This window comes from Oryctolagus cuniculus, chromosome 2 (genome assembly GCF_051225735.1).
Source record: "Oryctolagus cuniculus isolate XC-2025 breed Fujian yellow rabbit chromosome 2, ASM5122573v1, whole genome shotgun sequence".
Taxonomy (NCBI): Eukaryota; Metazoa; Chordata; class Mammalia; order Lagomorpha; family Leporidae; genus Oryctolagus; species Oryctolagus cuniculus.
The window spans coordinates 91,431,895-91,455,021 of NC_142868.1; the positions used below are offsets into that span (position 1 = coordinate 91,431,895).

At 37.1% G+C, this 23,127-nt stretch overlaps 1 protein-coding gene and 1 non-coding gene across 2 annotated transcripts in view; both read left to right on the top strand.

Annotated features, from left to right (window-relative positions):
- LOC138843046 (disintegrin and metalloproteinase domain-containing protein 32) overlaps window positions 1–23,127 on the top strand; it is a 591,210-nt gene that overhangs the window by 176,407 nt on the left and 391,676 nt on the right. The window lies entirely within an intron of this gene.
- Window positions 21,754–23,127, top strand: part of LOC138848517 (uncharacterized) — a 36,910-nt gene continuing 35,536 nt past the window's right edge. The window contains exon 1 of the transcript XR_016229128.1: window positions 21,754–21,899. This is a non-coding gene — a transcript (uncharacterized LOC138848517). The remainder of the gene's footprint in view (window positions 21,900–23,127) is intronic.

Below are 23,127 nucleotides of genomic sequence, written 5' to 3' on the forward strand. Positions count from 1 at the left end.
CATCTCTTAAGTGGGTTGTTTGTTTAGTTGTTGTGGAGTTTCTTGATCTCTTTGTAGATTCTTGTTATTAATCCTCTATCGGTTGCATAGTTTGCAAATATTTTTTCCCATTCTATTGATTGCCTCTTCATTTTCCTGGCTGTTTCTTTTGCAGTACAGAAACTTCTCAATTTGATGCAATCCCAATTGTTAATTTTGGCTTTGATTGCCTGTGCCTCTAGGGTCTTTTCCAAGAAGTCTCTGAATGTGCCTATATCTTGCAGGGTTTTCCAATGTTCTCCAATATTTGATGGTGTCATGTCGTCCATTTAGATCTTTGTTCCATGTTGAGTGGATTTTTGTGTAAGGTGTAAGGTAATGGTCTTGCTTCATGCTTCTGCATGTGGAAATCCAGTTTTCCCAGCACCATTTGTTGAATAGACTGTCCTTCCTCCAGGAATTGGTTTTAGATACTTGATCAAATATAAGTTGGCTGTAGGTGTTTGGATTGATTTCTGGTGTTTCAATTCTGTTCCATTGGCCTACCCATCTGTTTCTGTACCAGTACCATGCTGTTTGGATTATAACTGTCCTATAGTATGTCCTGAAATCTGATCTTGTGATGCCTCCAGCTTTGTTTTTGTTGTACAGGATTGCTTTAGCTATTCAGTCCTCTTTGCTTCCATATGGATTTCAGCATCATTTTTTCTAGATCTGAGAAGAATGTCTTTGGTATTTTGATTGGTATTGCATTGATTCTATAAATTGCTTTTGTGAGCATGGATATTTTGATGATATTGATTCATCCAATCAATGAGCATGGAATATTTTTCCAGTTCTTGGTATCCTCTTCTATTTCTTTCTTTAAGGTTTTGTAATTTTCACCGTAGAGATCTTGAACGTCCTTGGTTAAGTTTATTCCAAGGTATTTGATTGTTTTTGTAGCTATTGTGAATGGGATTGTTCTTAGCAGTTCTTTCTCAGCCATGGCATTGCCTGTGTATACAAAGGCTGTTGATATTTGTGCATTGATTTTATGTCCTGCTATTTGCCAAACTCTTCTATGAGTTCCAATAGTCTCTTAGAATTCTTTGGATCCCCTAAATAAAGAATCATATCTTCTGCAAAGAGGGATAGTTTGACTTCTTCCTTCCCAATTTGTATCACTTTCTCTTTCTTGCCTAAGACTTCCAGAACTATATTGAACAACAGTGGTGAAAATGGGCATCCCTGTATGGTACCAGATCTCAGTGGAAATGCTTCCAACTTTTCCCCAGTCAATATGATGCTGGCCGTGGGTTTTTCATCAATTGCTTTGATTTTATTGAGGAATGTTCCTTCTATTTTATCAAATGCTTTCTCTGCATCTATTGAGATAATCATATGGTTTTTCTTCTGCAGTCTGTTAATGTGGTGTATCACATTGATTGTTTTGCGCACATTAAAGCATTCCTGCATACCAGGAAAAAAATCCCACTTGGTCTGCATGGATGATCTTTCTGATGTGTTGTTGCATTCTATTGGCCAGAATTTTATTGAGGATTTTTGTGTCTATGTTCATCAGGGATATTGGTCTATAATTTTCTTTCAAAGTTACATCTTTTTCAGGCTTAGGTATTAAAGTGATGCTGGCTTCATAGAATGAATTGGGGAGGATTCCCTCCTTTTCGACTGTTTTGAATAGTTTGAGAAGAATTGGAGTTAGTTCTTCTTTAAATCTGGTAGAATTCAGCAGTGAATCCATCTGGTCCTGGGCTTTTTTTTTTTTTTTTTTTTTTTTTTTGCTGTGAGGGCATGTATTACTGTTTCAATTTCTGTCTCAGTTATGGGTCTGTTTAGGTTTTCTATGTCTTCCTGGTTCAATTTAGGTAGGGTGCATGTGTCCATGAATCTATCCATTTCTGATAGCTTTCCCTGTCTTCTGTCTCATAAGTCCTTGCAGTAATTTCTGATGACTCTGTATTTCTGTGGTGTCTTTTTTTACATTCCCTTTTTCATATCTGATTTTATTGATCTGGGTATTTTCTCTTCATTTTTAGTTAGTTGGGCCAATGGGTGTCAATTTTGTCTATTTTTCCGAAAAACAGCTCTTTGTTTGGCTGATCTTTTGTAATGTTATTTGGGATTCATTTCTGTTGATTTCTTCTCTAATTTTAATTATTTCTCTTCTGCTACTAATTTTGGGTCTCATTTGCTGCATTTTTTCTAGATTCTTGAGAAGCATTGAAAGCTCATTTATTTGGTGCCTTTCCAATTTCTTGATGTAGGCACCCAATGCTATAAACTTTCCTCTTTACACTGCTTTTGCTGTATCTCATAAGTTTTAATATGTTGTGTTGTTATCCTCATTTACTTCCAGAAAGTTTTTGATTTCTTTTTTTGATTTCTTTGATGACCCAGTGTTCATTCAGGAGCATGTTATTCAGTCTCCATGTGTTTGCATATGCTGTGGGGATTCCTGAGTTGCTAATTTCCAGCTTCATTCCACTGCTTTCTGAGAAGCTGCATGGTAGTATTCCAATTCTTTTGAATTTGCTGAGACTTGCTTTATGGCCTAGTATGTGGTCAATCCTAGAGTAGGTTCCATGTACTCCTGAGAAGAATGTTAAGCGTAGGATGAAAAGTTCTGTAGATATCTGTTAGATCCATTTGGGCTCTAGTGTCGTTTAAATCCACTGCATTTGGGCTATAGTGTAGTTTAAATCTACTGTCTCCTTGTTGATCTTCTGTCTGGTTGATCTGTCTATTTCTGAGATTGGAGTATTGAAGTCCCCCAGTACTATTGTATTGGAGTCTAAGACTTCCTTTTTTTTTTTTTTTGACAGACAGAGTGGACAGTGAGAGAGAGACTAAAAAGTCCTTCTAATCCTTTCTCCCTCTCCATGCCTTCAGGAACTCCTAGAACCTGAATGTTGGGTTTTTTAATAGTATCCTGAAGATTCCCGACAATATGTTTTAGATTTCTAATTTCCTCTTCTTTTCTTTGGTTTCACTGTGTACTTTCCTGTGCTCTGTCTTCTAAGTCTGATATTCTTTCTTCTGCTTCACTCATTCTGTTTTTAAGGCTCTCTAATGTGTTTGTCATTTGATCTGTTGAATTCTTCATTTCATTGTGATTTCTCGTCACTATCACAGTTTCATGTTCTACTAGTTGTTTCATTTCATTTTGATTCCTCCTTAATATTTCATTTTCATGAGAGAGATTTTCTATCTTGTCCATTAAGGATTTCTGTAGTTTGAGAATTTGTTTTTGTGAACTTCTTAATGTTCTTATCAATTTTTTGAGATCTGCTTCTTGCATTTCTTCTATCTCATCATCTTCATAAACTTTAATTGGGGTGTCTATTTCATTTGGGGGCGTCATAGTGTCTTCCTTGTTCTTGTTACCTCGGTTTTTGCATTTGTTGTTTGTCATATTGGATATATTCTTTGGTTTCTTCGGAGGTGTTTTTTCTCATTATACTGTGACTCTAGATTAAGTGGACTGTCTGCTTTTGATGGATCCTTAGAGGCTGTGATGGATGTGGCCAGAGAGCTCTGTTTGGTTCTTCAGGGTTAAAGGTGTGCCAAAGGTGATTCACCCAGATTGTTCTCTCGCTCAATCTCTCTCTCTCTCTCTCTCTCTCTCTCTCTTTTTTTGACTCAGTTGGGATGTAATTCCACACAGCTGAGTGGAATTGAGAGTAGTTGATGTATGAAATCTGGCCCCTGTGGGTATTCGTCTGCTTATCACTGGGGCCACACAAAGAGTTTATGCAGCCCTCAGTGTGGTCTCAAATTTCTCTGCCTTCTCTCGTCAGGTTGTCCAGGTTACTGAGTTTGTGTACTCATTGAGTTCTCTTGCCCCCCCTCAGTTTTTCACAGTCTCAGTTGGTTAGCTCCACACTTTCATTAGGTGTTAACCTCCTGTCATTTCTCTCCACCAGAGTCAGATTTTTCTGCTTGGCTAATGAGGGGCACCCGCTTTACATACGCAAAATGGCACGCACCACTTTACATATGTAAAATGGTGCCTGCCCTTTGTCTTGCTCGGTTTTGTAAGGTGAGTGGAGAGAGAGGCTAATGTCCATGCTGGTTCCCCTTATTTGTTCATTTTTTCTCTTCTCCAGTCAGCCTGGTGAAATTTCCCCAGTGGGGTTTCAGGCCTCGTTCTCTGCAGGCTCTTTCTGCCTTTCTCCGCCAATGTCTCGGGTTACTGAGGTCTTTGTCTCACCTCTCCTTCCAGCTTAGGCACACACACTCTGTGGCGCAGCTCCCGTGGCTCCCATGGTTCCTGCGGCTCCGGGGGCTCCCGCGGCTCGGCTTCCGTGCAGTGGGCGACCTTGCTCTCCCCGTAGGTCCTCCGTGTCACATCCACTAGATCTGGAAGAGTTTCCTCTGCAACTTTTTCCTGATCCTTTTTCTGAGGCTACAGTAACTCCACTTTTATTAAACTATCTTTTCCCGGACTATCGGTGCGCGCTGTCACTATTCCACCATCTTGGCTCTGCCGTATCCCAAAGATATTTCTTTTTCTTTTTCTTTCTTTTCTTTTCTTTTTTTTTTTTTTGACAGGCAGAGTGGACAGTGAAAGAGACAGAGAGAAAGGTCTTCCTTTGCCGTTGGTTCACCCTCCAATGGCCGCCACGGCCGGCACACTGCGGCCAGCGAACCGCACTGAACTGAAGGCAGGAGCCAGGTGCTTCTCCTGGTCTCCCATGGGGTGCAGGGCCCAAGCACTTGGGCCATTCTCCACTGCACTCCCTGGCCACAGCAGAGAGCTGGACTGGAAGAGGGGCAACCGGGACAGAATCCGGTGCCCCGATCGGGACTAGAACCCGGTGTGCCGGCACCACAAGGCAGAGGATTAGCCTATTGAGCCACGGCACTGGCCCCAAAGATATTTCTAATATACACTTTGAACTTCCTGTGATCTTTTACTGGGAGGTTTTCTTCCTTTACCTTCTTTTGTATTGATGGCCGTATTTCTGTATTTCTGTATGTAACACATCTTTAAGCATCTTTTGCAGGGCTGGACGAGTGGTAACAAATTCTTTCAATTTCTGTTTGCTATGCAAGTTTTTTATTTCACCTTCATTCACAAATGAGAGCTTTGCAGGATATAATATTCTGGGCTGGCAGTTTTTTTCTCTTAGTACTTGGGCTATATCTCGCCATTCCCTCCTAGCCTGTAGGGTTTCTGATGAGAAGTCTGCGGTAAGTCTAATTGGAGATCCTCTGAGAGTAATCTGACGTTTCTCTCTGGCACATTTTAGAATCTTTTTCTTTTTGTTTCACTGTGGTGAGTTTGATTACAATGTGTCATGGTGAGGATCTCTTTTGGTTATGTTTATTCAGGGTCCTATGTGCTTCCTGTACTTGGATGTCTCTGTCCTTCTCCAAACCCGGGAAGATTTCTGCTAGTATCTCACTAAAAAGGAATTTTATTCCTTTCTCTCTCTCCATGCCTTCAGGAACTCCTAGAACCCGAATGTTGGGTTTTTTAATAGTATCCTGAAGATTTCTGAAAATATTTTTTTAGATTTCTAATTTCCTCTTCTTTTCTTTGGTTTGACTGTGTACTTTCCTGTGCTCTGTCTTCTAAGTCTGATATTCTCTCTTCTATCACAGTGATTCTGTTTTTACGGCTCTCAAATTCATTTGTCATTTGTTCCATTAAATTCTTCATTTAATTTTGGTTTCTCTTCAATATCACAATTTCATATTGTACTAGATTCCTCATTTCATTTTGATTCCTCCTTAAGATTTCATTTTCACCAGAGATATTTTCTGTCCTGTCCAGTTTGGATTTCTGTTGTTCATGAATTTGTTTCTGAAAACTTCTAAATGTTCTTATCATAAATTTTTTGAAATCCATATTTTGCATTTCTTCTATTTCATCATCTTCATAATCTGTATTGAGGTGTCATGTTCATCTGAGGACATCATAATGTCTTCCTTGTTCTTGTTTCCTCGATTTCTGCATTTATTGTTTGGCATTGTGGAGATATTCTTAGGTTTCTTCTTTTTTTTCCTCTCTGTGGTGGCTTTTCTCATTATACTGTGACTCTAAATTAAGTGGACTGTCTGCTTTTGGTGACTCTTTAAGGGCTTGTGTTGGGTGTGGCCAGAGATCTCTGTTCAGTTCTTCAGGGTTAAGGGTGTGCCAAAGGTGACACACCCTGGTTTGGCATGGTAAATATTTCTCTCTCTCTCTTATTTTATTCAGAAGGGAAGTAATTCCACTTAGCTGAGCTCTTCTCCTTGATGGCAGTCAGTGCCTGAGTGCTAGCCCCTGTGGGTATAATATTCGTCTGTTCTGTCTCAAGGACCACGCAAAGGCTCTGTGCAGTCCTCAGTGTAAGACAGATTCCCCTGCAATGTCTCCCACTGGGTAGCCAAGGTTACTGAGTTTGTGGTGTCTCCCACTGAGAGTATTCACTCATGTCTCAGGCTCACCGTGAGTTCTCCCACACACCCTCATTTTTCTTTTCACAGTCCCAGTTCATAAGCTCCACATATTCACTAGGTCTTAACCTCCTTTTATTGCTCCCCACCAGAGTCAGGTTTTCCTGCTTGGCTGAAGGCGGGGCACAGCTCTGGGATGGCGCAGCTGTTACGTATGTCCAAAATGGGACCTGCTGTATTGTTTTCCCCGCGTTTTTAAGGTGTGCAGAGAGAGAGAACCGTGTCCATATCATCCTTTTTTTTTTCTCTCTCTCTCTAGTTAGGCTGGTGAACTTTCCCCCATGGGGCTTCAAGCCTTGTTCCCTCTAGGCTTTTCCTGACACTATTCCTCCAGTGTCTCGGGCTACTGTGGTTTTACCTCACCTCCCTTTCCAGTGCTGGTGCATAGACTTGGCGGCTGGGGTCCTGAGCTGTGGGCGCCCATGCCCTCCACTTTGGTCCACTCTGTCCCACTAGTTCTGGAAGAGTTTCCTCTGCAGTTTTTTTCCCTAACTCTTCCCTGAGACTACAGTATCTCCAGTTTTATTAAATATCTTTTCCCAGACTGTCGGTGCACTCCCTCCCTATTCTGCCGTCTTCTCAGTTGGTAATTTAATAAGAATAGCATCATTTTTATAGCATGGAATATTCTGTGAGCTATTGTGTGAAAAGAAATTTTCTCAGCTTTTTGTGACATTATAAATTAAATACAATAAAATATTCTTGACAATTTTGTTTTTGTAAGTCAGCATTCTTATATAGTAGGGCTCTTATCTCAATTTCAACTGTGCCAGGGATACAGAAATGGTTGTTAAATGCACACCACTGCCAATTTTCAGTGAGAAGTGTTTAAAAAGGTTAAATTGAGGGTTCAAAAGGATTAAATTGGAGGCAGCATTGTACTGCAGTGGGTTAAGCACTACTTGAGATGCTGGCAGGCCAAGGTGGAGCAATTGTTCCAGTTCCTGCTGCTCTGTTTCTAATCTAGCTGCCTGCTACGTGCCTGGGAAAGCAATGGGTGGTGGCCCAAAATCTGGGGGCTTGTTAATCATGTGGGTGGGCCATACTCCTGGCTTTGGCCTAGTCTACCCATATCCTTTCTGTAAATCTGCCTTTCAAGTACATAAAGTAAGTCATTTTAAAAAAGGTTAGATTTGGTTTATAAAGCTTTTGTGATTCCATTTCTTTGAACACAGTTGTCCTCTGTTTAATGTTTGTAAGGAGGCACTCTCTTGTTCATTATCTCATTTTAACTTAGAAACAACAAATGTTATTTACTTTTTAAAAATAACATTTTTTAGAAAAAAAAGTATTCTTTTACTCATGTGAGAAAACTGCAGTCTATGGAATTCGAGATTGCTGGTATTAATGGAGTTAGGAATATATCCTTAGTAGTCTACAAATACACTTTATTTTTGAAATTAAAACTTTTTTTTGACAGAGAAAGAGAGACAGACAAGCATGGCATACTGAGACAGTGAGAGAGAACCCTCATTCACTGGTTCACTCCACAAAGCCAGGAAACTTAGAATCACTGCCACTTAAAGTGAAAGCATGCCCTATCACTTGAGGCATCATTTGTGGTCTACTACAGTGCAAATTAGGAGGAATTCAGGATCAAGAGTGGAGCTGGGACTCAATCCCAGATATATTTAATCACTAGATTAAATGCCTACACCTACTTACTCTATCTTTAAACTTAAAAGCACCATGTCTGCATTTTTAACATTTCATAATAAAATAATATCATTAGATTTAATAATTTTTATTATTTTCATTTCAAAGTCTGGGGGAGGAAGACAGAGATAAGGAAGGTGAGGGGGAGAGAGAGAGAGAGAGAGAGAGAGAGAGAGAGAAAGAGAGAAATCTGCAGCCACACCAAAGCTGGATTGCTGAACTAGTCTGGCTCTTCCACATGGGTGAGAGTGACCCAAGAAATTGAAATGTCTGCTGCCTCCTAGAGCAATAGGAACAAGCTGAATCAGAAGTGAAGTATCTGGAACGTGAAATAGTAACTTAACATTTGAACCAAATACTCGTCCTCTCTATTATATTTTAACAAAAATTCTATTATCTATATTAAATACTTAGGGGATTCTATTAATAGCTCATAATTTATGGAAACATGTGCCATGATATATTATATTGATTTTCTTTCTATGCAAAATTTTTTGCATACAATGAATGCAAGACATTCTTTTAATTCTCTGCTGAAGAATAGTTTTGTTAGATTCCAAGGTATTATAATTAAGAGTGGTTCTTTGTTTATGTTTTTTTTCCATGATAGCTGTCGCTCCCCCTCTTCCTGGAGGAATGACACTAAACCCTGCCTAGGTTCCCTATCTGAGTCACGGCACCATTATGTCGCTCCCCCTCTTCGTGGAGGAACGACACAGGACCCTGCGCTGTTCTTTTGTCTGCTCGGCCCTCCCCGGGTTTGCTGCTGGTTCTTCCCGGGTTGGCTACCGACCCTTCCACCTCTGTGGAAGGGCGGCTCCCCCTGCCACTTTCCCCACTTCCGCGGGGGAGTGGCACACCACCGGCCGGCTCTCTCGGGGGCTGCACAGGTGTTCCTCAGGTGTTCCTGGTGCATGTTGTCTCTCTCCTCCTTTATAATCCTCTTCCACCAATCCCAACTCTGCTACCCACACTCCGAGTATGCTGCTCTCCTCCAATCAGGAGCAGGTCCTACAGTTTATTGGTTGAACTGGAGGCAGCTGTGTAGAAGCTGTTACTCCCTTCTCAGCGCCATATTGTGGGAGAGCAGATGCATAGAATAAGTCTTAATTCCAGTAACAGTCTAGTCCGAGTTGCTCCCCACAATAGCCAATCTACTTTCATTAATATTCAGCATGTTCTATCCTCATCTTTTCAAATAATTACGTATTTTAGTTTAGTTTTAGTTTTATAGCACAGTTGAGTGTATGATACAGCAAGTTTCCAAATGTCCCATGCCATCTATATTGCACACAACCTACCCCACTGTCCACAACCAACATCCGGGTAATACTGTTTTTACAATTGGTGTGATTATGTTGACTCATCATTATCAACCAACATGAATAGTTTATATTAGTGTTACCTGCAATGTCCTGAAATACTTGGAGATTAAATAAAATGCTTTTAAATAATTCTGATTGAAAAAACTGTCACAGAAATTCTATTTTGAACTAAATGAAAATAAGACTTCTCCAAATTTGTAGAGTACAGCAAATTTGGTGCGTAGAAGGGAAATTTATAGCATTGAATGATTATGATTTTATGTTATGAATTTTAATGTTATGTTGTCTGAACTCTAAATAAGAAACTTTTTGATATGTTTTTCTTTAGATTTGTATAAATAGAAGGTGTGTAGAATCAAAAGGAGTTAAATTTACATCAAAAAATTGTACGGATGTATTGTGCAGTGGGAATGGAGTAAGTAAGCACGTTTCCCTGAATCACATCTCTCTTGGCCTCTAACCATTCATCAGTTTATCAGTGTTTATTGGGTGCCTACTTGTGCTAGGCCCTGCAGTATTCGGCTTAAATGTAGAGCTGAACTGAATTAATAAACTCAGCAGCTATAATACATTTAGATTTAGGCTCTAAAACTTGGGGGAAATTACAGATTTCCTGTTTAACTTATTACTCTTTATCTGCCCAGTGTCTCACAATTTCAATATCACACACTAGAGTGTTGCATTTGTCAGAGATGATGACCTCCACTAACACATAAAAGCAGCATGCAAAGTCAGTAGTTTACATTGGGTTCACTCTTGATGTTACTCATTCTATGGATTTTGACAAATACATTATGCAATGTACACTCTACAGAATATGTAGAAATACAGAATATGCCCTAAAAATATGTAGCTTATATATCCATCCATCTTTATTTTTAAAAAATTTTGATTTAATGTTTGAAAGGCAAAGCAAGAGTGAAAGAGATACAGACAAGTTGAAAATGTTTGTACACTATGCAAATGATAAAGGATTAATATCCAGGATATATAGTTGAAAATGTTTGTACACTATGCAAATGATAAAGGATTAATATCCAGGATATATAAAGTGCTCAAGAAACTCGGCAACAGCAAACTAATGATCCAGTTAAGAAATGGGGAAAGGACATAAATGGGCACTTTTTAAATGATGAAACACAAATGGCTAACAGACGAATGGAAAGAGGCTTAGGATCACTAGCAATCAAGGAAATGCAAATAAACACCTAATGAGGTTTTGCCTTATTCCAGTTTGAATGGCTATCATCCAAAAAATCAATCAATCAATCAATCAATCAATGCTGGTGAGGATGCTGAGAAAAATAATACCCCTAATACATCATTGGTTGGAATGTAAAATAGAACAGTCATTATGGAAGACAGTATGGAGATTCCTCAAAAATATGAAAATAAATCTACCAGCCACATCCTCTTGGGAATTTACTCAAATGAAATGAAATCAGCACATGAAAGACTATCTGTATCCCCCATGTTTATAGAAGCTCTATTCACAATAGGTAAGACATGGAATCAACCCTGATGTCCCTCAACTGAAGACTGGATAAAGAAAACGTGATGTGTGTGTGTATATATATATAAATATATATATATATATATATATATATATATATATTTAGTATGGAATGCTACTCAATCATAAACAAGAATGAATTCCTGTCTTTTGCAACAAAATGGATTCCATTGGAAACCATTATACTTAGTGAAAGAAGCCCAACCCCAAAAGACAAATATTTGTTTTTTCTGATATGTGGTAGTTAATATAAAAATATAAGAATGAAATGGATATCTTATTATGTAATCACTATTTTTGTCCCTCGTTTTTATCCTGTGGAACAGTGCTCTTTCTACTTTTTACTTGTTAAATATTATTAATAGTGGTCCATTAAAACTGTGATTGTAAAGTAAATGGAAATTATGTCTTTTTTTTTCAAAAGTTAAAGAAAAAAAAAGAAGAAAGAACAAGTGGGAATTGAGGGAGGGAAGAGGTTGGGAAAGATGTGTGATTATCTTCTTAGAATTTTATCTATGAAATGCATAAAATCTGCCATTTATATTAAAAGTTTTTTAAAAATCAGGAGGAGAGAGCAAAGGAGGACATGCACACACACACACATAATCTTTCATGATGTTGGTCAACTTTCTCTGTTTCTGTTTGCAGTATATTCTGAAGTATCATTTATAATACTGGCCGCATGATGACAAATTATTTCAATTTTTGTTTGTCTTTGAAGATATTTACCTATATTTATAAATGTGTTTATACTTTAATGAGAATAATATTCTGGGTTGACAATTTTGTTTTCTTTAAGAAATTGGACTATGTCTCTTTCTCAGCCTATAGTGTTTTTGCTGAGATATCTGCTGCCTATCTAATTGGAGATCATTTAAAAGTAATCTGACATTTTCTTCTTGCACATTTTAGAATATTTTGTTTATGTTTTACTTTTGAAAGTTGGAATGTAATATGTTGTGGTGAATGCCTTCTCTGATTATATCTATTTGGGGCTCTAATTGCTTCCTGTGCTTGGATGTGCATGTCTTTCTCCAGATTAGGGAAAGTTTCTGCTGTTATTTCACCTAATAAGCTTTCTACAGGGCCAGGACTGTGGTGTAGTGGGTAAAGCCGCCGCCTGGAGTGCCGGCATCCCATATGGGTGCCAGTTCGAGTCCCGACTGCTTGTCTTCCAATCCAGCTCTCTGCTATGGCCTGGGAAACAATAGAAGACAGCCCAACTCCTTGGGTCTCTGCACTCACGTGGGAGACCTGGAAGAAGCTCCAGGCTCCTGGTTTCAGATCGGCACAGCTCCAGCCATTGCGGCCAACTGGGGAATGAAACAGTGGATGGAAGACCTCTCTCTCTCTCTCTCTCTCTGGCTCTCCTTCTCTCTCTGTGTAACTCTCTCAAGTAAATAAATCTTAAAAAAAAGTTTGCTAAGCCAATCTGTTTCCATTCCTTCAGGACCTTCTAAGACATATATTAGGTTATTTGATGATATCCAATAAATATGGAATACTGCTTTTGGGTGTTTAAAATTTTTTGTCTATATTTTTCTACTCATCTATAATGGATTTCAAATGCAGATATCAAAAACATTTATTGGATAAGGAATAACCTCCTCAATGGATGTTGGTGGGAAAATGAATATTGATACGTAGAATGAATCTAGATGCCTCCACCCAGTTCTCACTAAAATGCAAGAAATCAACTCGAAATTTTCATCAGGTATGAAACCTTGAATCTACGAGAAAAAATCCAGAAAACATTTCATTCAGTTGGTTCAGGCGATGAATTTTGGTTAAGATTTCAGAAGCAAAAACTATAACTTTCTATCAAATCAAAGCAAACAATCAAAAGAGGGAAGATACCACCCCCAGAATTAGAGAAAGTATTTGAAAATCCTTCACCCAGTAAGGTATTAGTGTCCAGAATATATATAGAAGTAAAAGAAAAAAAAGCAAAGAACCACCAAATAATCTAGCTAAAAATAGGCAAAGGATCTCAATAAATGTCTCTTAGGAGAAGACATACAAATGGCCGATAAGTATATGAAAGAGATGTTCAAGAGCACTTATAGCAGATAATATCAGATAATCAAAAGCTTAAACAATTAATTCATCCTGGTCAGAAAGGCTATTATTTATAAAGTAAAAATACCAAATATTGATGAGGATGTGGAGTAAGAGGAACTCTTATACTCTCTGAGTGGAAATGTAAATTAATATAATCATTATGGAATATATATGGTTTTGTAAAGCTAAAAAAATATAGTTTCTTTAAAAAAATACCATGTGATTCAGCTATCTCATTGCTGGGTATATATAAAAGAAAACAAATCAGTTTATTAAAGGGACATATACACTCCCATGTTTATTACAACACTATAATAGCTTAGGATGAAATTAAGAACATGTCCATTGGTAGATTAATGGACAAAGAAAACATTGTGTATATGTGTATATACAATGGAACATTCATCAAAACATTTAGCCCTGTTATTTGCAACAAAATTGATGAAAAGAGAGGATTTTATATCATGTGAAATATTGTAGAGACAGAAAGATAGTACTACATGTTCTAATTCTTTTCTGAAAATTTAAAAGGCTAATTTTGTTTAAGTAGTATAATTTGTAGAAGAGAGTATAATGGTGATTACTACAGGCTGGAAAAGGTTTGAGAGAAGAGGTAGATAGAATGGTTAAATTACTGATACAAACATGCAGTTATATAGGAGGAATAAGTTCTGGTGTTCTACAGCATAGCAGAGAACTTCCCACCTCCTGAATGATATATAGATATCCAGATACAAGAAGCTCAAAAGGTTCCTAACCAGATTTACCCCAAGAAAAAGACATTCTGCAAGGCATATTATAATCACATTGTCAAAATTTAAAGACAAGAAGAGAATCATAGAGACAGAGAAAAGTTGTCAAGTTACACATAAACAAAAGCCTGTGAAGCTAACAACAGACTTCTCAGCAGAAATGCTACAATCAAAAAATTACGGGATCGTTTATCTGAGGTCTTGAAAGAAAAAACAAAACTAATGAATAATATATCCAGCAAAACTCTCCTTTAGAAAGTGAGGGAGATATAAAATCTTTCCCAGCATTCAAAAGCTAAGGGAATTCATGACAACCAGAGGAGCTCTACAAAATCCTGGATCTCAACATTGAAAGTACAGGATAACAACAGCCATTATGAATACATACTACAGTATGGAATTTATTAACAGAGTAGGTATGCAAAAGAGAAAGAGAATAGAATCCTACCTTATCATAACAAAAAGCCACCAAAACATGAAAATAAGTAATAAGAATGGCAGAATGAAACAGAATATAGAAAACAATCCATTAGCAACCAACATGGATCTGTGCATTGAGTGATGTATTTCATTTCAACACTACAATGTGCTCCAAGCCCAGGTTAGAGATAAGTCTCATGATGTCTCTTTGCTGGTTACTTTATGGAATTTATATGATGAGTATCATATGGATGAGTATCATAATGATCCACAGAACACCTAAGCTTTCAAGTCTGGACAACCTGGGACCATGATTCCCACAACATAGTGCCATTAAACAGCCTGGCTGGTGCAGTATTTGATGCAGGGAAGATTATTTGGAAATAGCAAAGGAATTTCGTGAAGCTATGGAACTGTTCTGTTTCATGATAATGGTATAGGATACATAGTTTTATTTGTAGAACTCATTGAGTTGTATCTCTATAATCTGCTTGTTTGTTTTCCATACATACCTTTTAGCTCAAAGTGAAAAATAGACCAAGAATTAATTATTGAACTATAATTATTAAGTTTTATGTTGCTGTGGTATGATAAACAATTAAGGAATTTTAATTAGTGTATTATAAACTTGAGCAAATAATTTAATGTGCTAAGCATCATGGAGACAATATTTCTTACTCTTTGAGGTAGTAGTTTTAAACATGGAAAATTAGAAGTTTAGAAATTATCCTGTGATATTATGTTGGATTTTGACAACTTTTCTCATTTTTATGTTTGATATATAGAAATAAATATACATATGTATATATTTGTGTATAAATTTAGGGATAGACACAGAAGAATACACACATGCCCACATGCATAGGTTTCTCCTTTTTTTAAACTTTTTTTTAATAAATATAAATTTCAAAAGCACAACTTTTGGATTATCCCAGCTTTTCCCCCTGTAACCTCCCTCCCACTTGAAACCATCCCATCTCCCACTCCCACTCCCTCTCCCATCCCATTCTTCATCAAGATTCATTTTCAATTATCTTTATATACAGAAGATCAGTTTAGCATACATTAAGTAAAGATTTCAACAGTTTGCACCCACACAGAAACACAAAGTATAAAGTACTGTTTGAATACTAGTTATACCGTTAATTCACATAGTACAACACATTAAGGACAGAGATCCTACATAGGGAGTAAGTGCACAGTGACTCCTGTTGTTTACTTCACAATTGACACTCTTGTTTATGGTGTCAGTAATCACCCTAGGCTCTTGTCATGAGTTGCCAAGGCTATGGAAGCCTTTTGAGTTCGCCAACTCCGATCTTATTTAGACAAGGTCATAGTCAAAGTGGAAGTTCTCTCCTCCCTTCAGAGAAAGGTACCTCCTTCTTTGACGGCCTGTTCTTTCCACTGGGATCTCACTCACAGAGATCTTTCATTTAGTTTTTTTTTTTTTTTTGCCAGAGTTTCTTGGCTTTCCACGCCTGAGAAACTCTCATGGGCTTTTTAGCCAGATCCCAATGCCTTAAAGGCTGATTCTGAGGCCCGAGATGCATAGTTTCTCAAGATTTAATTTTTCAGACTTCCTAGAGTTAATGACATGTAAGTAGTAATGAGAAAATTTAGCCCCTGGACTTTCGTTTCCTTTTTTTAAAACAAATAAATTGCCTATTTTTGTTAATATTTGTTTAAAAAGGAAGAGAGAAACAGCAAGAGAGCAAGCAATCTCATCTGCTGGTTTACTCTCCAGATTCCCACGACAACTGAGGATGAGTCTGCTCAAAGCCAGGAACTCAAGCTCAATCTTTATCTCCATGTTTGCAGCAAGGACACAAGTACTTGACCCATCACTTGCTGTCTTCAGGGACACACATTAGCAGGAAGTTGGGAAGAAGAGCAGAGCCGGGACTCTACCCTAGTCATGCTGATATGTGATGCTGGCATGCCCTGCAGCAGCTTAACTTCTTTGCCAAAATACCACGCCCTAACTGCTATTTCTAACTGCTATTCTCTAAAAGAACTCAAGGCTCCTTGGAGATAAGGCTGATTCAAGGACTGGGGCATGAAAAATACCATATTAGCTATGATCTTGTTTCACCAGAAAGTAAGATAATGTTCAAAGAATGTTGGAATTCAGGCACAGAGAGGCAACTACCACGTGGCCCCACTTATATGTGAAATCTGAAATAGGTGATCTCACAGAAATGCAGAGTATAATACTTGTTACTGGGAACAGGATGGAGAGAAGGTGGTCAACAGATAACTGAGTTATATTTAGAAGGAAGTAAGTTCTGGTCTTCTGTGGGACAGTAGGGTGATAGTTAACAGTAATGCATTAAGCATTGTTTTTTTAAAGTGGTTAGAAGAGGACTTTTAATGTATTCATCATAAATTAATAATAAAAGATTAAGGAGATTTATATTCTAATCTCCTGAATTGAACCTTAGTCAGTGTATACATGAATCAAAACATCACATTGTACCTCATACATATGTATAAATGTTATATAAAAATTAATTTAAAATAATGTTGCTGGTATCATAAAGATAAAATTCAGTTTGACAGGGCTTCTACCAACCAAATAGGAGGGAATTAATTCATCTATATAAATTATGATAATAATGAGTTGTGGCACATTGATCAAAGTAATACCTTTTATTTTAATAAATAGTAAATAATAATTTGGGTAAATGAAAATATTGAATATTTATAACAACATAACTTACTTCATTAATATACCAATAAAGATTTTTTTTTTGGATGAGGGAAACTATTGCCTAATGTTATAATCAGTATTGAAGGAGTTATCAGTGGATTCTAACTAGTGTATAAAAGTTTTTTAAAGACGAAATTAGGCAGAAAAAGAGAAAGGAAGTAACAGAGAGCCCACCTATCCTTTTGTTTACTCCACAAGTGACTGCAACCCAATCCAGTATCACAGTCCAAGTCCCCACATGGTGACAGGAACCCAATTACTTGAATAATCTTCACTGCCTTTACTGATCTGCATTAGAAGTAAGTTGCAATTAGGAATCCATGCTGGCAGTGAAACCAGTATTCCAGTTTTGAACCTCGGTATCTTAACTGCTAGGTGCAGTGCCTACTTCTGGGCAACTATTTTGTGAGATATTTATATAATTTGAAAATATCTCCCTAAAATGGCATATTAATTGCAACTGACTACTAAAACTTTATAGTAGGAAATCTTGGGAAAATAGTATCTTGCAAAAAATTCAAAGTAACAGTGACAGTATTTTGTGACAAATTGACATCATGTGTCTCCTGAGAAGTTTTTAATGTAGTTCAGGGATACAATATTCATGATATTACATTGAGACTAAGATCCAGCTAAGACCAAGAAGTTGAGAGATGCTTTATTTTATTTTGAAAGAGAGCCCAACGTAGTCAAGAGCATAGCCTGTGAAACCAGATTCCATGGGTTTAAATTCTGGTTCTATCACTGACTAGTACTTCTGGCGAGTCAAATACATATGCCTTAGTTTCTTCATTTTTAAAGAGCAGACAATAATAGCCTTTACATCACAGGACTATTGGGAAGGTTTAATGAGTAAATCAATACAAAGTACTCAGAATAGGCTCACAGTCACTGCAGTACACATACTTACTATTGATTAATTCACACCCATTTACTATTGATTAATTCACACCTATTTACTATTGATTAATTCACACCTATTTACTATTTATTAATTTAATTTTTTTTCTTTTTTTAACTTTTATTTAATGAATATAAATTTCCAAAGTACAGAATATGGATTACAATGGCTTCCCCCCATAAAGTCCCTCCAACCCGCAACCCTCCCCTTTCCCACTCCCTCTCCCCTTCCATTCACATCAAGATTCATTTTTGATTCTCTTTATATACAGAAGATCAGTTTAGCATACATTAAGTAAAGATTTCAACAGTTTGCTCTCACACAGAAACATAAAGTGTAAAATACTGTTTGAGTACTAGTTATAGCATTAAATCTCAATGTACAGCACACTAAGGACAGAGATCCTACATGAGGAGTAAGTGCACAGTGACTCCTGTTGTTGACTTTACAAATTGACACTGTTGTTTATGGCCTCAGTAATCACCCTAGGCTCTTGTCATGAGCTGCCAAGGCTATGGAAGCCCCCTGAGTTCACTGACTCTGATAATTTTTAGACAAGGCCATGGTCAAAGTGGAAGTTCTCTCCTCCCTTCAGAGAAAGGTACCTCCTTCTTTGATGACCCATTCTTTCCACTGGGATCTCACTCATGGAGATCTTTCATTTAGGTTTTTTTTTTCCCCCAGAGTGTCTTGGCTTTCCATGCCTGAAACACTCTCATGGGCTTTTCAGCCAGATCCGATTGCCTTAAGGGCTGATTATGAGGCCAGAGTGCTGTTAGGATATTTGCCATTCTATGTGTCTGCTGTGTATCTCACTTCCCATGTTGGATCATTCTCTCCCTTTTTGATTCTATCAGCTAGTATTTGCAGACACTATTCTTGTTTATGTGATCCCTTTGGTTCTTAGTCCTATCATTATGATCAATTGTGAACAGAAATTGATCACTGGGACTAGTGAGATGGCATTGGTACATGCCACCTCGATGGGATTGAATTCGAATCCCCTGGTATGTTTCTAACTCTACTGTTTGAGGTAAGTCAGCTTGAGCATGTCCCGAATTGCACATCTCTTCCCTCTCTTATTCCCACTCTTATATTTAACAGCGATCACTTTTCAGTTAAGTTTCAGCACTTAAGAAGAATTGTGTATTGGTTACAGTATTCAACCAAAAGTATTAAGTAGAACAAACAAAAAAATACTAAGAGGGATAACATATTAAGCTGTTCATCAACAGTCAGGGTGAGGGCTGATCAAGTCACCGTTTCTCATAGTGTTCATTTCACTTTAACAGGTTTCCTGTTCACTTGTTGAAGTTAAATGGACACTATGAGAAACAGTGACTTGATCAGCTCTTGTCCTGACGGTTGATGTACAATGTAATACTTCATCCATTTTAGTATTTTGTTTTTGTTCTAGTACCATTGGTCGAACTCTGTAATTAACACACAATTATTCTTAGGTGTTTAAATTTTAACTGAAAAGTGATCCCTGTTAGAAATTTGGAAAACATGTTGAGTGAAATAAGCCAATCCCAAAGGGACAAATACCACTTGTTCTCCTTGATAGGTGACAACTAACAGCACCAAAAAGGAAACCTATTAATTTAATTTTGGATCCCCAGAAACTATTGGTTCCTAATGTTATGCGGGATCTAAGTATTTCTTGTCCCTTTGAAATACAAAATTTCTTTACTTTACACATCAATTAGGGTGTAGCAATTCAGAATTTTCCTGGGATTTCTGCATTTCAGAATATGGGGCCTAGATTTCAAGACTGTCTCTGTTATTGTTTCTTGCTTCTGCTGATGTGCATCCTGGTAGGCAGCAGGTGAAGGTCTCAAATAGTTGGGTCCCCACCATCTACATGGGAGATCCAGACTGAGTTCCTGGTTCCTAGATTTAGCCTGGCCCAGTCCCACCTGTTGTGAGAATCTGAGGAGTGAAACAGCAGATGAGAGAACTATCATCTCTTTTTCTATCTCTGTCTCTATCTCTCTAGATCACTATATCTCTGTATATATCCATATATTTATCAACTCTATTTCTCTCTATATTTATTTCAAATAAAATATCTGTATACATAATTTTTCAATCTTGGTTAAGGGTGATTAGTATTTCACCACCAGCCTGGGGAATGATACAGTTTTTTGTGTGGGCAGAATATGTCAAAGTGCCAACATGGACTCACTGAACATGGAGAAGAGAAGAGCTATTCACAATTAGCTCTGAGAGCTGATACAAGATCTCTCAAGCACCTCACTGGAAGGGTCACACAGTTTCATTCAAAATGTAAATGCACATTAAATTTAGTGGTAGACATTTGAAGGTTTTAAACTTCCTTAATGTGAATATTGTGAACTTCATTTTATAGATAATTTTATTCCTATTTCTTTTTGTTTGTTTTATTTTAAATTTTATTTTTTACAAATTCCATGTATTTCATGTATACAGATTTAGGAACATAGTGGTACTCCCACCTTACCCTCTCTCCCACTCATGCTCAACATTCATCCTCCTCCCTCTCCTGCTCCCACTCTTCATTTTTACAAAGATCTATTTTCAGTATACTTTATACTCTTAAGTTTAACCCTACACTAAGTAAATAGCTCAACAAATAGTATGAAGAAAAAATACTGTTCATCAACAGTAGAGATACAGGCTGTAAATAATCATCAAAACTCAAATGTGAATTTCACTCAAATACATTACATTTGAGGTACTCTATTAGTTACCACAGATCAGGGAAATCATAGAAATGCATTTTTGTGTAGGATACCAAGTATTTAATTTGAATATTATTTGATAAATAAATTACAAAAATGAAATCACATTAGTTGAAAACACAAAACTAAGCATGTTGACCATATGATAGTTTCACTTTCTATGAAAAAACATTTTAGTAATTTAGATTTTTAAAAATTATCCTAGAAGTGCACAAACTTCGGGGTATGCCATTGTTACTCAACCTACTATGGAGCAAATTGCCAACTGCAAAGGCGAGGATCATTGCCTGGGAAAATTGGTAAATATCTACCTCTTTAGATAGCCATTTAATGTAATTCTGACTTCCTTCACCCCAGTTTTACAACTAAGAGACTAATATTTGAAGTGAACAGGTAATTATACTTCTTTCAAGGAATGTAAACAAAGCACATCTTCTTAGACTTACTCTTTTCTAATATTAAAATACAATGATTGAAGCAGCCTTATTTTAAAATTTCTCTTTAATGATATTACTGACATTCTTATTCAGAATGTTTTCAACTTTCCCCTCCATCTTTACGATTCACCCTAGAAAAACTTTTACTATGTGTCTAGTAGTTTTACTGTGTTCCTGTTATACCAGTAGAAAAATTATGGAATTATTTTACTTCAAAGATTTTATAAATTAAACTTAAAAAGTCTATAAGTTACTGCTTAATAGATGACTCAAAGGACACTAGCATAGTGTTCTGTCTGTTTAACATAGGTTTATTTTCTTTCTTTCATTCTATTATTGATTTAGCAGATATTTATCAAACTCTTAATATATGCCAGCTGATAGTCTAGGCACTGGGGATGTATAGTAAGTAAAGTAAATACATTAATCCTAATGAGCATGTAGGTCTGCCAACATTATTTTAAGGGGAAAAAACAGAGTATTGACAGTCTGTTGGAAATGCTTTGGTAATCTAATCCTTTGAAAACCTATAACTATGCACATTTGGATAACATTGTATTATTCAGGTTTCTTGGCCACTTATTGTGCTACACTGAGAATTTGCTGTATCAGTTGTATAATATAGTATACTTCGGAATTTTCTGGGGCGTGACTTCCATGTTTTTAAAATGAAAAAATTGTAGAAATAGTTTCAAATGTTGTTATTCTAGATTTATTTTACTATGTTCTTCAAATAACAGGAATATTGTAATTTATTCCAACTTGAAAGTAAAGTTGAATACTTTATTTTGTAATTTGATTTTGTTTCTTTTTAGATTTAAAGAAAGGCAAATCTTCTAGGAAGGCTGAAAAACATTGGTTTTTAGTTTTGTATATTGGTTTGCCTATTCTATTCATAGCCACTGCAATAATCGCAGCATGGGCTAGGTTGAAAAAACGTTCTGTCAAGGAAGAGGAATCGATAAGTAACGAGTAAGTTGAATTTGGGTTCTGGGGTTATATTTAGCAGCATTTGACTCTAGTAATGTGTGAGACAATATCATGAACAGCAACAATATATTTTCCTGAGATTTTGAATACTATCAGTGTTTAATTTTGTGAGAGTTGTCAATCCTAGAGAAAAGTTCCATGTACTGTAATGTACTCTGTGGCTGTAGGGTGGAAGGCTCTGTAGTTAAGCTGCTAGGTCTGTTTGCTCTATAGTGTAGATTAAAGTTTCCTTGTTTTTTGTTTTTTTTTTAAAAGATTATTTTTATTTTACTTGAAAGTGAGAGTTACATAGAAAGAGAAGGAGAGGCAGAGAGAGAGAGAGAGAGAGAGAGAGAGGTCTTCCATCCACTGGTTCACTCCCCAGTTGGCCACAAAGGCCTGAGCTGAGCCGATCTGAAGCCAGGAGCCAGGATCCTCCTCCAGGTCTCCCACATGGGTGCATGGGCCCAAGGTCTTGCACCATCTTCCATTGCTTTTCCAGGCCATAGAGGAGAGCTGGATAGGAAATGGAGCAGCTGGGACTAGAACTGGCGCCCATATGGGATGCCGGCACTGCAGGCGGTGGCTTTACCTGCTATACCACAGTGCCAGCACTTACAGTTTCCTTGTTGATTTTCTGTCTCATTGATCTATCCATTGCTGAAAATGGTGTATTAAAGTACCCCCATTACTATTGTATTTGAGTCTATATCTCCCTTTAAATCCCTTAACATTTATTTTTAATAGCCAAGTGCTCTGTAAGTAGTACATATACATTTATAATAGTCACATATTCCTGTTGAATAGATCCTTCAATCACTATATAGTTTCCTTCTTTGTCTCTTTTAATAGTTTTTGTGTTAAAGTCTATTTTGTCTGATATTAAGATGGCAACACCAGCTCTTTTTTTTGGTTTCTGTTAGCATGGATTACCTTTTTCCAGCCTTTCACTTTCAGTCTGAGTGCATCTTTGTTGGTAATATGTGTTTCTTGTAGGCAGTAAATAGATGGGTTTTCTTTTTTAATCCATTCAGCCAGTCTGTTTCTTTTAACTGTGGAGTTTAGACCATTCATGTTCAGTGTGATTATTGTTAAGTACCGAGTTTGCCCTGCCAAGTTTCCATGAATAGTTCTGTTTATGTATTTTGGATTTTATTTGTTCTTTTGCAGAGTAAATGTCTGTGTTCATTTCCTTTTGTAGTGATGTTCCTGTTTCTGTGTGTAGCACATC